This window comes from Eucalyptus grandis, chromosome 2 (assembly GCF_016545825.1).
Source record: "Eucalyptus grandis isolate ANBG69807.140 chromosome 2, ASM1654582v1, whole genome shotgun sequence".
Lineage (NCBI taxonomy): Eukaryota > Viridiplantae > Streptophyta > Magnoliopsida > Myrtales > Myrtaceae > Eucalyptus > Eucalyptus grandis.
This window is the reverse complement of record NC_052613.1, coordinates 28061674-28076877: the sequence shown is the minus strand read 5'-3', so window position 1 is coordinate 28076877 and position 15204 is coordinate 28061674. Positions and strand designations below refer to the sequence as shown.

At 38.1% G+C, this 15204-nt stretch overlaps 1 pseudogene; it reads right to left on the bottom strand.

Annotated features, from left to right (window-relative positions):
- Positions 1–4960: 4960 nt before the first annotated feature.
- Positions 4961–13875, bottom strand: LOC104451013 (annotated as a pseudogene).
- Between the last annotated feature and the right edge of the window lie 1329 nt (positions 13876–15204).

Here is a 15204-nt window from a genome sequence, read left to right as displayed (position 1 = left end):
AGGAAATTTTAAAATTTTAATTTTAAAAATTTTTAAAAATTAAAAAAATTTAATTTTAAAAATTTTAAAAAAATAAGAAAATTTTAAAAATTTTAATTTTAAAAATTTTAAAAATTAAAAAAATTAAAAATTTAATTTAAAAAAATTTTAAAAAAAATAAAAATAAGAAAATTTTAAAAATTTTAATTTTAAAACTTTAATTTTAAAATTAAAAAATTTTAAAAATAAGAAAATTTTAAAATTTTAATTTAAAAAATAAAAAAATTTAGAAAAATTTTAAAATTTTAAAAACTTAAAAAATTAAAAAAGGGGGGCGGAGGCGGCGGCGGTGGAGGTGGCGGCGGTGAGGGAGCCGCGGCGGCGGAGGGGAGCGCCGCGGCGGCAAGGGAGCCGCCCCCGTTCGCCTCCCACCCCCCTTTTTTATAACTTTTTATAATTTTTTTATAATTTTTCTTAATTTTTTAAAATTTTTAAAATTTTTCTTAATTTTTAAAATTTTCTTAATTTTTAAAATTTTCTTAATTTTTAATTTTTAAAATTTTCTTATTTTTAAATTTTTTTAAATTTTTCTTAATTTTTTAAAATTTTCTTAATTTTTTAAAATTTTCTTAATTTTAAAATTTTTAAAATTTTAAAATTTTTAAATTTTTTCTTAATTTTTAAATTTTTCTTAATTTTAAAATTTTTAAAATTTCTTAATTTTTATTTTTTTAATTTTTCTTATTTTTTAAAATTTTTGAATATTTTAAATCTAATTTAATTAATTTATATACTATTATTTACACGTAGACGCGAAACGGCGTCGTTTTTGCATTTTCTCCGCCCGTCGCATGCAAAACGACGTCGTTTTGGACCGAGCTTCGCCGAAAATCGCCACGTCAGCCCATTTGGCCGGATTTTTCGGCCAGGAGTGGCTGACTTAAGTGTCCCATTTTACTCCGAGATGATGGCACTTCAGGGTACTGCATTTTTAAAGCTTATGGCGGCACTTAAGGCGTCTTGAAAGCTTACGCACTCCAGGTGTCCCGCACTCCCATTTCTTTTGTGGTAACTGGTTGATCCGACTATCGTCCTCTCTTTGAATTGACCAGGTGAAGTAAAAATGGGTCCAAACAATATAAGAGACATGTCAGCTTTTCACCTTTTCTTTCCTCGTACCGCATGTTTCCAAGATTGTGTAATGGGATCAAGAATCCAGACAATTTGATATGGATTTGATTGATTCGTCATTATTCAGGTGGGGTCCGAGTTTTTGAGGGAGCTGCGCACCAAATTCAATCGTGATCAAACAGCATGACTCGGTCATAGTAAAGGTTTCGATCCACTGTTTGTGGTAACAAGTTTATTGATCATTGATCATTTTGCTATGCGAGAAGGAGGAAGTCCTCTCTCTGTTTTTCTTTTATATCCGTTGAGTTAGTGAAACGCAGATGTGTTGCTCCAGAGCTATGCCATGACCAAACGATGAGCACTGCCTATAATAAAAATTCAGCAGGAAAATATTTTCTTAGAAGAAATAAACAAATGAAATAGTATGTCTCATGGGTAGTGGCATCTGTTTTAGGTTTGAATTATTTCTGAAGTTCACATGTTTCGGTTGTCAGCGCAACTATGTGTGATAATAATGGAGATATAAAGAAATGAGAATGAGAATAAAAGAAAGCAAAGCTTAATTGCTCTGTGGACGGAGTCTCCACCTTAACAGTCCAGCTATCAACTTGTTTGCGTCATCAAAGGAATCTCTAATTGCATCTACCTAGTTAATTTAATTTAATGTAATTGCAGTTTTGTGCCTGTGAGGCTCATCCTCTAAACCATAACTAAATCAAACTAAGCGATTTCGCTAATTATGACCTAAACATTTTGAAAGCGTATCCATCCAATTAGACAGATGATTAGTTACACTGGCCGAGTTTCTGAGCTCCTCTCTCAGTGACAGGAATAATCTTGCAAGTTTAAAGAAATAGTGCAGAATGTCTAGCATGGCCAAACGCAAATAAAAACCAACCCACGAATCAGAACTTATGCCCTCACGTATCTTCTGCTTGACCGTCTGTTGTAATCTACCTACTAGAAACCAGGTTTAGGAGGTCTTAAACATCCTGTGCTATGTCCTGTAGGGCTAGTCTAATTGAAGCTAATTTGCATAACGAGAGTAAAAATAGCAAGTTTTGGCAGGGGAAAGAACAAGTTATTAGTGAGGTTTTCCAAGGCCCAGACTCCGTAGTCCATTAGAGAAAGTCCTTAAGCAAACAGTTGTTTGGGTTTTCCCACCATAATACAGCCCGCAATTGCGTCAGTCCTAGAGTAACTCTGTTGCCAATAATATCTGTGAATGGGCCATTCTGTTTAGATGTATTGCTGTGGTATGCACTCAGACCTGGCCTGAATCTGCAATTCAAGCTCTTTGGTTTCTCTCTTCTAGTACAGTTAAAGTTGCTTTCAGACGAAAAAGTGAAACCCCATGAGAAGTTAAATTAAGTTCAAGAGGCCAACTGCTGCACATCTAATTCAGTTTAAGATGCCAACTGCTGCACTTGTAGGCTTGTAGCTGAGACAGGAGAGAACGATACTGGCTTGACAAAAGCCAATATTACAAAATATTAATTTATTTCCTGAGGTGATTTTGGCATACTAGATATAAATTTAAAAAGGAATAGGAACTGACCACCACTAACATGAGCAAGCTGAAGGTTAAGAGCTCCATTGTCATGTGTTCTATGGTTGAAGGTTTTCAAAAAAGTGACATTCATAAAATTTAAAATTCTCAACTGGCAGGCTTCAGACAGATTAGCACTTTACACTTTCACTGCGATCAAAGGCACCTGCTCTATTCACGAAGCTGATACATTTGTTATGATAGAAATTATCAGCACCAACCTCATCTAGTATGTTTGAGTAGAAGAATCCACAACCTGGAACAGCAACCACCCCACAATCACACTCTTACCTTTTGACAATGACATATTGGATTTCAGACAGCTTATTAGCAATAAAAATAGTGGAAAAAAAGCAGCGTTTGTCAGACAGAAGGCACTCCTCAGGAATCTTGGCAAATATAAAGAATGAACCCTGAGGCTTAAACTGAATGTGCAAACCAATTTCAGCCGGAATTCTAGCTAGAAATCTCTTCTTACTTCATAGTCCCTGAACATCAATGGGAATAAGAGTCGGTTATTGCTTAGTGCGAATCCTCATGCACAGCCTTGGAGTATACTACTTGTCTCAGTGATTCAAAATATTGTGGCTGACTTATAAGAGCGGCAAACACAGCCTCCTGGAAAGGGTGTCAACAAGGTGCTGGAGCTGAATCTGTGATTCTGACGTGTATGTTCTTTAGGGCCAGTGATACTGCATCTCAGAACTAGGAGATCACCTGTACCCTGAATGTTTTCGAGAAGAAATTATCGTCCACTCCTGCATTCCTCGAAGAGAGGCGAGGATATATGTTTTGTCTTGTCATATGTGAAAGTGTTCATACCCCTGAAAACATTTGGTATTTTATACTCATTCAGCCCCGGATATCGAAATCCCCACCATAAAAGCACTTGGGGACCGTGATTTGATTGAAAAGGAATCTCAAGACAATAAAAAATGGAACAAACTAAAATCGACTTTGGGGGGCAGCAGCAACAGCTTGACGGATGTATCTTATGAAGCAACGCTGATTGCTTTTTATCTCAACGCAATGAGTTTAATAAGCTCACAAGGCAAATTGCACCATGTTGGTGAAATTTTATGCTGAGCAATATTATTCATTCATGCATGTATGCAAGAGACTTGATTAGAATCGATTGTCACTGCTCCCATGTTTCTTCAGCTTCTCACGAGTCACACCAATGGAAATGCAGGGAACAGAGTAAGAAAATCGCTTTAAAGGAAGATCATCCTATGTTATCATCTCTTAAGGCAAACAAGAGTAATTTATTGTAGTTGCTATCATGTTACATTACTATCATTTCCTACAATGGTATGTGAAAAAAAATAATCTGAAACTAACATCGACCACTTGGACTAGATGAATAGTGCTGGTGAAGAATGAGTTTATATCTGCTCCCCCAAATACATTCCGTAAGTTAATGCTTTAGAGGAAAAGCATCGACCTCTTGTTTTTTCCTCCCTCTGGGAGTACATTGGCTGATAATCGAGGCACCGCGCAAACAAGCAGGATGACAGTCGTCCTTGTTTGGAGATTAGAGAGAGAATACCAAAGTTGCCCAAAGAACTCGCCGAGTCACCTTTGATTGGTGTATTGTAATTGTGATGCCCAACACATGAACTTGACCCAGAGACGGCAAAAGCTGACAGCGCAGAAACCGAGTGCCGTGTGATTAGCAAACTTATATAGATAGTGGTACAATTGAGCATTGTCAGAAAATGCAGACTATGCTCCTCAGAAAATTCGAGCTATTTTCAGCATTTACCCAAATCTTTCTTCTTTCTTATATGCGTTTGATTTGGATCGGAGGATTCTCAGCTGGTAGAAAGATGTGAATAATGATGCACTTATTCTTGCAAGTTTCGAACGAAATTATAGAAGTTATTTGCAATATAACTAGACACTTGCGGAGGAGAACCGGTTAATGTTCTCTTGGGTTGTGAATTGATACTTTGCAAATTTACCAGAAAAATTGACAATTTGTACAGCTTTATTCCACAACTTTTTACATAATAGAAAAATCATTGACGGGAAGTCATCTTTCATAGGAAATTCATATGTATGTTCTAGTAAATAACGACAATACAAAATGTGACTGATGAAGCCTGACACGGATGTAGCAGAGATCCATCCAGGTAGACCATATTCATCTACCTTCTCCGACTATCTCATCAAGCATGGGTGTGAAACCAAGTACCGGTGAAAGATTTGCACCGTGTACCGTGCTTGCAGTGGACAATAATATATTTTTAACAAGGGCCATGTAAGGGCTCTTGTCTGTGTTCATGTGTGTACTCTCAGTCACGAAGCTAGTGGTATCATTAAATCTCCAATCAGTCAAGTAGCCTGGCCTTTGGACACGGTCGGCATTTCAATATCTCCAGAAAGCATTGCCACCACACGAGACATTGGTGGTCTTAGCGCTGGCGATGTTTGAGTGCACAAGAGCGCCATTGCAACCATGCATTTTGCCTCCGTTTCATTGAACTCTGAAAATCTAGAATCAACCAGCTCCACAACACGGTTGGTTTCGTGCAAGGTCCAAGCCTGAGAAGCAGGAAAAAGTGGCAAAGATGTATTCAGGCAACCTCATAGACAGAATTAAAAGGGAAGAATAAAAGGAAGAAAGAGAATGATGTTTCCTTCTTAAATGGTCATAAAACAAATGAACAAGTGGGACAATGTTCAAGCGTGCATCCATTCAAGAAGATATATTTTTTCTTCTTCCAAGCTAGGGTCTGAATTTGGCCTTCCACTGACAACCTCTAGAGCCACTACACCAAACGCAAATACATCTGCCTTCTTCTGTAAGGTGGCCACGCATTGCATACTCAGGAGCAAGATATCCACTACAAAAGCAATGGGAAAGCAGAATTAGAGTTTCAGCAACTGTATGCATAAGTGAACTAATAAATATTGCTCTGTGTGCACGTGACATAACAAAATGGAGCTTACATGGTTCCCACCACATGGGTACTTATATGTGTCTTATTATCATCATAAAGTTTAGCCAAACCAAAGTCTGATATTTAAGTATGAGATCAGAGTCCAGCAGAATATTACTGGCCTTCACATCCCTATGCACGATTCTCCACCTTGACTCCTCATGAAGATAAGTTAGGCCCCTTGCAATACTCAGACAGATATCAGAGCATGTTGCCCAATTGAGATTCGAGCTTCTTTGTCCTGTACCATGGAAGCAATATAAGTCCAAGCATCACTGCTAATCAAATATATGGCAATTTGAAAAAGTTTCTTACATGGCATTGTTCTTAACTTTAGTTTGCTGATTTCCCACTTATTTTATAACTTTTCCATGGTTCGTGCATTAAATATGTATTCACATGACAAAAGACATTATTGATGTGAAGATTCTACCACCTACCAAATATTGCCTGGTCAAGACTCTTGTTCTCCAGATACTCATAAACAAGAAGCCGATTCTCTGCATCAATGCAGCATCCATACGGTTTAACAAGGTTCCGGTGTTGCACTGCAGATATAGTTGCAATCTCTGCCACAAATTGATTCTCTCCTGGTGGGATGATACAGATAGTTGCTTGACAGCAATCACTCTCCCATCATTGAGTGTTCCCTGTTGTCATTGATATGGTCAGTACTTCAATGTAAAAGATCCTCTGCCATTTTAAGACCAATAATGCGATTAGCATGACAATGTATTCTCTAGTTACTAGACTATTAGGGAGCTCCACTTAAGTCAGACTATCAAGAATGCCAAAGAACCCATCTTCTAGAACTACAGTGTATTAATATGTAGATGACAAATGAAGGACAGGTCAACCTATATCATGTTTTTCAGTCTGGACCCTAGCAAATATAACCAAGAATTGTCCATTCATTAGTTACTTAAAACCACATGTTACAACATTTGGTTATATTATCACCGATGGGTTGATGCTTTTCATTGGATTACTTTCTTTCCTAGACGTAATTTAGGATCTATTACAGTCATCCTCCAAAGCAAAGGATGATTGCCTTAAAAAGGAAAATGGCATAAGTGAGGAGAGTTATATTTTTTTCTCCGGGGCTGAGAAAATACTGGAAGTTAGGTCCATCAGCACACGGAAACAATGAACTTTTTCTCTTTTAGTTCCAAGGTACCGAAACCATAATTTTGGTACCATTCTGTAATGAGTTTCTCCTCTTTTTCTGTTCTTTCTCAAAGAACTTTCAGAAAGATAAACCATCAATTTAGTTCTTATGGCAAGGTAAGATCAGATCAGCTACAGTTCAGGAAGCTATAGTGATAAGAGCAGCATTTGCAAGCAGCCAAGTATTTTACTTCCGCCATAGTATTCAACTGTGACATCACTGAATCTACATTTACTTTTTAGTGTTATCCAACGAATTACAACGAACCTTAAAAACAGGGCCAAATCCTCCCTCCCCAAGCTTGTTATAGGGATTGAAGTCATCTGTAGGAGCCTTTAGTTCCGCATAGTCGAAAGTGTAAGGTCTAGTATCTATTGCAAGGAACTCTGTAAGACACAATAATGTGGACAAGTTTCGGAAACATATTAGCCGCTTAAATGAGTCAGCCAGCAAAATAAAAATGCATTCATGAAATTTAAATTTAACTAGAGAACGTGGAAATTCCGCATCCTACCACCAGGGTTCATTGAACTCAAAAGATCTCGAGAACAGTGGCATTACAATGTAAAGATTTCTCGTTCTTTTTTACCTCTGCAGAACATGGTGTCCGTCTTCTAATGCAAAAACATAATCAGCATACAAGACTACAGATAGGAAAGTTATCAGGAGGAATCTATTGTAAAAATCTGATTGAAATTCACCTTGGTCTTCGATCATGCGAGCCATTTTCCTTCTCTAAACAAAATAGAAGACCAGGAGAACCACTACAACTCCTGTAGCAACTCCAACAATCAAGCCAGTATGATCCTTATTGCTGGTTGGGGGATTGTTACTGACAGTGTTATGAAGTCTACACAAATTCTACCTATTAAGTAAACTAAAAAATATGGGGCTAGGAATACAAGCAAGTTTTTATCATAGTACCTGGGATAGCACTAATGACTGGAACCAAAGGTCCATATGTGGCTTGATTTGGTACACAGCAAGTCCCTTTTCCAGCCCAAAAAAGGTGTATTTCCAGATAGTTTGCACTTATCTGAGCCTGATACACTTTTTGAACAGCTGTAAGAGAGGCACCACCTGCCTCTTTTCGTATGTCGAAATCCTTTGCAACAAGGTTTCCCTGAAGTAATCATAAGAGGCATTGGTAGTTGACCATGAACTTTCCAGGTTAAAGTAGAAAAAAAGCCTCTCAAATTACAGCCCTACCTGTATGTAGATATCAAAAAGATGCCTCCCAAGACATTTCCATTCAATATTTTCGATTGTATTTCAGCAAACTGGAGGGTGACATTGTAATTTCCATCCTCCAGCCCTAATCCATAGTATTGTAGAGACGGAGCAGAGACCCATGTAGTCTGGAACAGCTCTGAGTCTTAAGTGTTTGTGAACTGGGAAAGCGTGGAAGCTTTATAAGCAGGATTGTTGTTTTCCATGGAATAACCAACATTGTTCACTGCCCACCTCTCTCTGTCGGTCACATAGTAGGTAGCAGGACCAAGAGTGTTATTATCCATCTCATACACAATATTACTGGACGAAGTAATCTGAGGGCCACCACATTTAACTGCAAAATTGGAGTCTGCATGACAAGCACAAAAGTGCAGATCATGATGAGTTTATGAGAGGTGCTTCTATCTACATAATGGACAAAATTATCTGCCACAGCACATGCAGTTTGTACATTCTATAATTGCATAATTTAGCCTGATTAAACTTAGAATATCTGAATGCACATGTTTATCTTCAAAACTTACTTCCAACACTGTTGAGTAGCATCTTATTATGCAGTTGTAAATGTGATAATAAATTAGTTCTTTCACAATCTACTGAAGAGACCCACAAAGTCCTGATGGAAATTAATAAACCAAATAAAGGGGAACCTAGAGAGGTAAATATTGGATACAAGGACAGCCTGCCAGATATCTGCCTATTATACCCTGGACCAGAGACTGAATTTCTTAGGCCCTTCGCAGATGGGGAAAGTAGAATTCTAAATAGCATGTTTTTAATGGATCAAACAACCTTGCATGTTCAGCATCATATAACATGCATCATATGTGAGTTTTTGAGAAACTATAAGGTTATTGGATCAAATGACAAAGACATTGTTGAGAATTAGATGGCTTTTCCCCAATGAAACGATGATGGATTCATTACTTAGCCACACAGACCGATGGATCCATATATCTCAATTGGGAAGAATCAACAGGAAAAGAAAGAAACAGAATCAGTCTATATACTTCTCGAAACAAACCATAAAGAAACCAAAGATGAAACATAAATCATGGATCAAATGGGACGTCATAACTAGTTAGCTGTCCCCTTTTCTAAAGAAAAACCTAGCATACCAACTTGAACTTCAATTTTTCCTCCTCTGTGCCACTGAACTACTCCTAATCTAACTACGGGAAGAAACTAGTTTGACCATTCCATGTTCTACTAAATTAAAGTTACCATTCACTTCACGTATCAGGATGCAAGCAAGCATAATACTTAAGTCACTGTATATATGATTTCCTGTCCTCCTCTTGTTGAAGCATTCAACAATGAAAAGCATATAAAGGGGAAAAGAGTACATGCACTTACAGATTCCAGTCCCGCGATAGCAAGGAAAATTCCGTTAAAAACAGTTTAATCCTGAAGGAAGTACACTAAGACATAAGTAGAAAAGTTTACTCAGTCGACTAGTATGGCAGTTATGTACTTATAGGCTAATCAAAAGCAGATACTTCTATAGCAAGTCACTGGCTGTATGACCGAAGGGTATAAAAGGATTCTTCTAGTCGTATAGACACATCTGTTTTTTGGAATTAAACTCAAAGGATCATCTTTTAGTCATCATGAACCTGCACATCCTATCCCATCCGATAATCAATTGTCATTTCCCCACTATGAGGGTTGTACTGCTTCACATTTTGGAAATGCATTTTCCCTTGACACGACATTTTATGACTTTGATCGAACATTCAAGTCCTTCATGGATGATGCAATTGCTATTTAAATGCTAAAAGTTTTTCAATCATTGACACAGTGATAGCATCTCCAAGTCATAGTTCGAACTGTATGCCTTTTCTAGTGAATACTAATACTGAGTCTCGCAGAATTGCTGATTACCCAGGCATGAATTATGAGAATTAAAGATGGTGAAACTGTAGCTTTAGTATTTATACAAATTACTGACATCCGCAATGGAATATGAATGAGAACAATCATATGAAATCGCTAGCTATGACAGTTCTGTTGATGACAGTCATTTAAGTGATTTAGAAATACACACAGTTGTAAATTATAGGTGACCCAAGAAGGAATGCTTCCCATCAAGTTATTGTATGACACGTCTCTGCAAAAATGGCACAGGAGAGATGTCATTTAGTTAACCAACAGGGCAGTCGTCTATCAGTATCCAATAGAATGCTGTGACATGTCAAACAACAAAATACTGACTATTTCTCCCTGTTCACAGGCACAAAATAGATGACTTAGAAAGAAACTATATTTAGTACTGAGTTACCTATCAAGGGAAAAGGAAAAAAATCTATTCAAATAGCTTTATCCTCTTTTTGAACCTTCAACCTATGACGGAACATCAAATACTTTCACTGCACATCCTCTTTGCATTCAAACTCCGTAAGTGCCCATAAAAACTTCATGCTCTTCTCAATTGATCAGTGACAGTTGTGAGCATCATTATGGCTATTATGCAATGGAGATCTTCCAGGCATTTCTTACATGTTATGAAGGTATGCACTTTTCTGTTCAGGCAGTGTGCCATTCAAACTATTATTTCCAAGAAACCTGAGAAATGAAGCAAAGAGATTTGCAAAGCATTGACAAAGAGAACATATTTGTAGGAACACGTATGAAATCCAGAGGTGCATTACAAGTAAGTGAGTGAGCTCAAATTGAAAAGAGAGTTTGGAATCTGTCCAACTTGTTAAGCTAAGTCCCTGGTCCAATAAAGACGCAACAAAGTTACTCTATGAATAAATTGAGTAAAGAAGATATAGAAGTTTGAATAAATAAAAAAGTGCCTTCGGGAAGATCAAGCTGATTACTTGTGTAAAACATCACAATACCCAATGCATATAACACCTTGTCAATTGAAGTCTAGAGAAGAATCGTGGAGGCAAATGCTCCTTTGAAGTACTGTACTATGAATGAGGGCACAAGATGGTCTTTAATTAAAATATGATCATCCAGATGACGTTAAATAAGTACAAATCATTTAGTAACTACTATTATAAACCATTAATGAAGGGTGACTTATTCATCCCTTTCAAATATTGCTTCTGAGTCACTGAATATATATAAGAATGCAAATGCCAACAACCCATATCCAGGTTGATGATAATGAAAGACGGACACACTTCAGCATATTTTCAATTAATCTCAACTGAAACAACGACTTACAACTGAGATAAACTCTGGTATCCTGAAAAATCTGATGGGAGCGAATCTAAGATGTTGTTGTTCCTCAGTATCCTGGAAACAATTGGGTAAGCCCATTTCACATACAGGCCAAAAGAGAAAAAGAAAGGAAAAGAAAGTTTGCTACATGCTCCGGAATCACAATGTCTTACAGAATAGACAGATTCGTCATATTCCTGATGAATTCGAGTGAAGAGCTCACATTAGATACGTCACTTATTCTCCTGCATTATGTATTCAACTCATTGTCAGTTTGTTCGAGGCTGTGGTAAGTTATCTTTTACAGGCATAGAAACAGAAAGTACATGGCCCACTCACAAGTCTGTCAAAGCAGTTAAATTGGAAAATGTCAAAGGAATTGAACCTTTGAAAGAATTTCCTTGAAGAAACCTATAAACAAAACAGATTGAGAAAAAATTGGACAAATTTATCAAGTACTGTTTAATGATAACATAATACAGAATTAATGCTATAGAATTTGTCGAATTTCAATTTCCAGAGCCTACAAACTGTTGTGAAAGATAGACATTCATAATCCTAGGCATGGTTAGATGAAAAACAAACATATATATTGCCTTACAGCTGTGTAAGCTGCGACCAATTTCCTATGAATTCTGGTATATTGCCAGTGAAGTTGTTATCCGATGCCCACCTGCAACCGGAAAAGGTATTTCTCCTGAGAAATCATATCACGAAGCTTTTCCTGTTAATAGTTTTTTTCTAGTATCAAAGGAGGAATGGAGCTCTTACACTGTTTGAAGATTTTTAAGCTTGGAAAATGTTGACGGAATCTCACCACTGACTCCGGAACTATCCATGTAACTGCACAATAAGTGACTTCCATCAGCTAAGGGAATTTTATTAATTCAACGCAACTCAAATAACTTAATAGTTTGTCCTTTTGGATAGTTGAAAGCAGAAGTGATGTCAAGAGGAGAGGGTGACACTGTGTCAAGGAACATTTGCACAACATCCACGAGACTTGAAAAGGTTTACACCCAGAAAGTACACAGCCAAGCATTGCGGGAGTCTCTAGTAATTCAAATGTCAACAAGGGGATGACAGTGAAAGTGAAATATGAGGTATAAGGGTTAGACAATGTGATGATGGGCAGAATGATAGTAACAACGACATGCTACTGCAAGTCGGAAAGGTTAAAAGAAACTAATCAATTTGAAAGGATGCATGAAAAAAATTTACTTAGTCCGATTGCCACCTATTTCAACAAAACTGGCCTCTGCCAAACTCCAATACCTGCAAATATTTTAAAAGGAAAAATCCATGTTTAGGAATGTTAAGCAGGTAGGACTTACAGTTGCTGCAATTTGGACAGATTTCCAAGCTCAGATGGCAGAGAGCCATTGAAGTTATTGGTGCTAAAGGACCTACAATATTAAATTTGCATGTCAAATTTCATTGAACATTTGTCTGAACATCCAATGGACCTAATTCAGTTGAATCCTTCTGCTTGACATTACAAATCCTGTTCTGGAACTGTTACTTACAATGACAATAGCTCTGTAAGTTGCCCAAGTTGCGGTGGAAAGCTCCCCTGATAATGCATTGATGCGCAGACTCCTGCAGTAAATCAGCAGAGTAAGCATCAGGAAAGAAAGAAAACTGCTTAAAAAAGGAGAGGAAAATCGTATAAATTTTGAAACTAGAATTGAGTTGTGCTCACAGATACTGCATGCGAGTTAGGTTGCCAATGGATGGAGATAAGGAACGAGTCAAGAGATTTTGGGCTAAGTTCCTGAATAAAGTACGTAACACTATCAGAAACAATGGAAAACTACGTAAGATTTTGAAACCATGGTGTGTAAAATCAATATGGGGCTTCCACAAATGAGAGCATGTGAGTGTTGCATAGACAAGCCCGAACCGAGTGTTGCTTAATTATAAGGCATGATACATGGCACAACATAAAAACTCCAGGGAAATGAGAAACCTCTAGAAAAGACAGAAGAAGTGGAATGGGACCAATACATACAGATTGAAGAGGTAAGTCAAGTTCCACAACTCATCAGGGATAGGACCAGCAACCCTCAGTGCATAAACTCGGCTGCAACCAAAGAAAAGCCACCCGGTCATGAGATGAGACACGCACATGGTGGGCACGGTAGTCGATACGTACAGCTGTGTAATGTGGCAAGTAGTGGAATTGCTGAAGGAGCAGTCGCATATGATTAAAGGATTGTAATCATCGAAGGAAACAGAGGGGTCGATCGCAGCTCCGCTGCATGGCTCTCCACTTATGTTCCATGTTGGCGTCTGTGAAGCGAGTCCCCATGTTGACCATATCGAGCTCAGAATCGCCACTACATTCACATAACCATCATCAACTCACACCTGTTCAGCTTCATGCTCAAACTAAATGCATTGGTGCATGATTCTTACCTTAAGTAAATGGAGAGTGATTAGACAATTAAGTGCAATTTATAATACGGGTATTCGCATGTTGTCCATCCAGTTGAATTGTATAAAGGAGGACAGCCGCTTCATATGGAGTAGTATTTGTGCATTTCCCAGACATATGATCTTAAGGAAATCATTTTTGCTACGTTGCTAGTCAATATTTTAAGAGTAAAGATTATACCACATGTCTCTAAAATAAAAGTGAGTTCCATATAAACTGAATCAACATAAGAAGGTGAAAGAAGAATCACCGACATCCTTATAGTCAGTTTCTAGATAATAAAGTGAGGTAATGATAAGTTGGCGAAAGGATAGGAAAAAATATCATCAAGACGTTTTGGTTTTGAAGAGGATTCTCTGTCCGGACATGAAAAGAGAGTACATTCGAGAATTGACATTGAAGTTTGGATTTTTTTAGTAAGATGACATCCCCCTCAAGAAAATATTCACTGATTTCTTCCCATCACGACGTCATCATCTTCCGTGGCATATACCTTTTATTTTATCCAATCACCACTTGACATGTAATAATCTGACGTGGAATCGCAAAAAATTGAAAATCTACTCAGACCAAGTCACTCTCTTTATCCTTCTCTTCTCCAGCCACAGCCACGTCCGAGCCTGACCTCCGAGCGTCCCCCGCCGGCGCCCATCTCGACCGACACTGCTGCGCGTCCAAACCCGACCCACCCCCACCGCCGTCTTCATTGTCAGCTTTGCCTTCGCCGGAAATGGTCCTTCATCTTCGTCGTCTTTATGGTCATCTTTACCCCTTTTTGGCCTTGAGCAAATGCCCAAAATCTGGGGAAAAATAAGGAAAAGAATAGAAATCTCTTGACAAAAAAAAATTTGGGGAAATATCTTTGAGACAAAGAAGGGGCAGTGAGTCTCTTGGCCAGTCCTTTTAGTCGGTCTCTTGGCTTGTCCTTTTGGCCAAAAGGTAGGAAGACATGGCCGCAAACAACTCGATTTTTGGGAGATTTGTAGAAGCTGGGTTATGGAAACCTGTGGAAGCTGGGGACAAAGAAAGAAGCCCAGAAACTTGAATGCTAAGGCCCTCCCATTTTGCAGCGCATCTCGTCACCAGAACAGGGGGAAAATAAAATAAAATATAAAGTTGACCCATAAAGTTGACCGACGCATCTGGTCACCAGAAGACGACTTCCTCTATTCGTCTTCGGCTTCGTCTTCCCCTGTGATTGGGCTCCGGCGGGGGGGTGGGAAACTCAGCTCACCGCTGGCGCGACGACCACGGCGGCGTAAGGGCTCGTGGATGGAGGTTGCGGCGGAACGGGGAGATGAGAGGCCGGAGCGGTGGTTTGAAGGAAGACAGAGGAAATATGATTTTTAATTTGTTTCAATCTGTGTTCTTCGACCAAAAATAGAAGCAATAAAATGCATGCGGCATGGGATGATGACGCGGTGGGAAGAAAGCAAATCCTCCAAGGCGGGGTATATCTATGAATGAAATTAAATACCCAAATAAAGCTAATCACTGGTATGAAAAATTATTACTAAATAAAATTTATTAATATTGTTAGAAGGATGTATTAAATTTCAAAAAAAGGCAAAAAACACCTCAATGT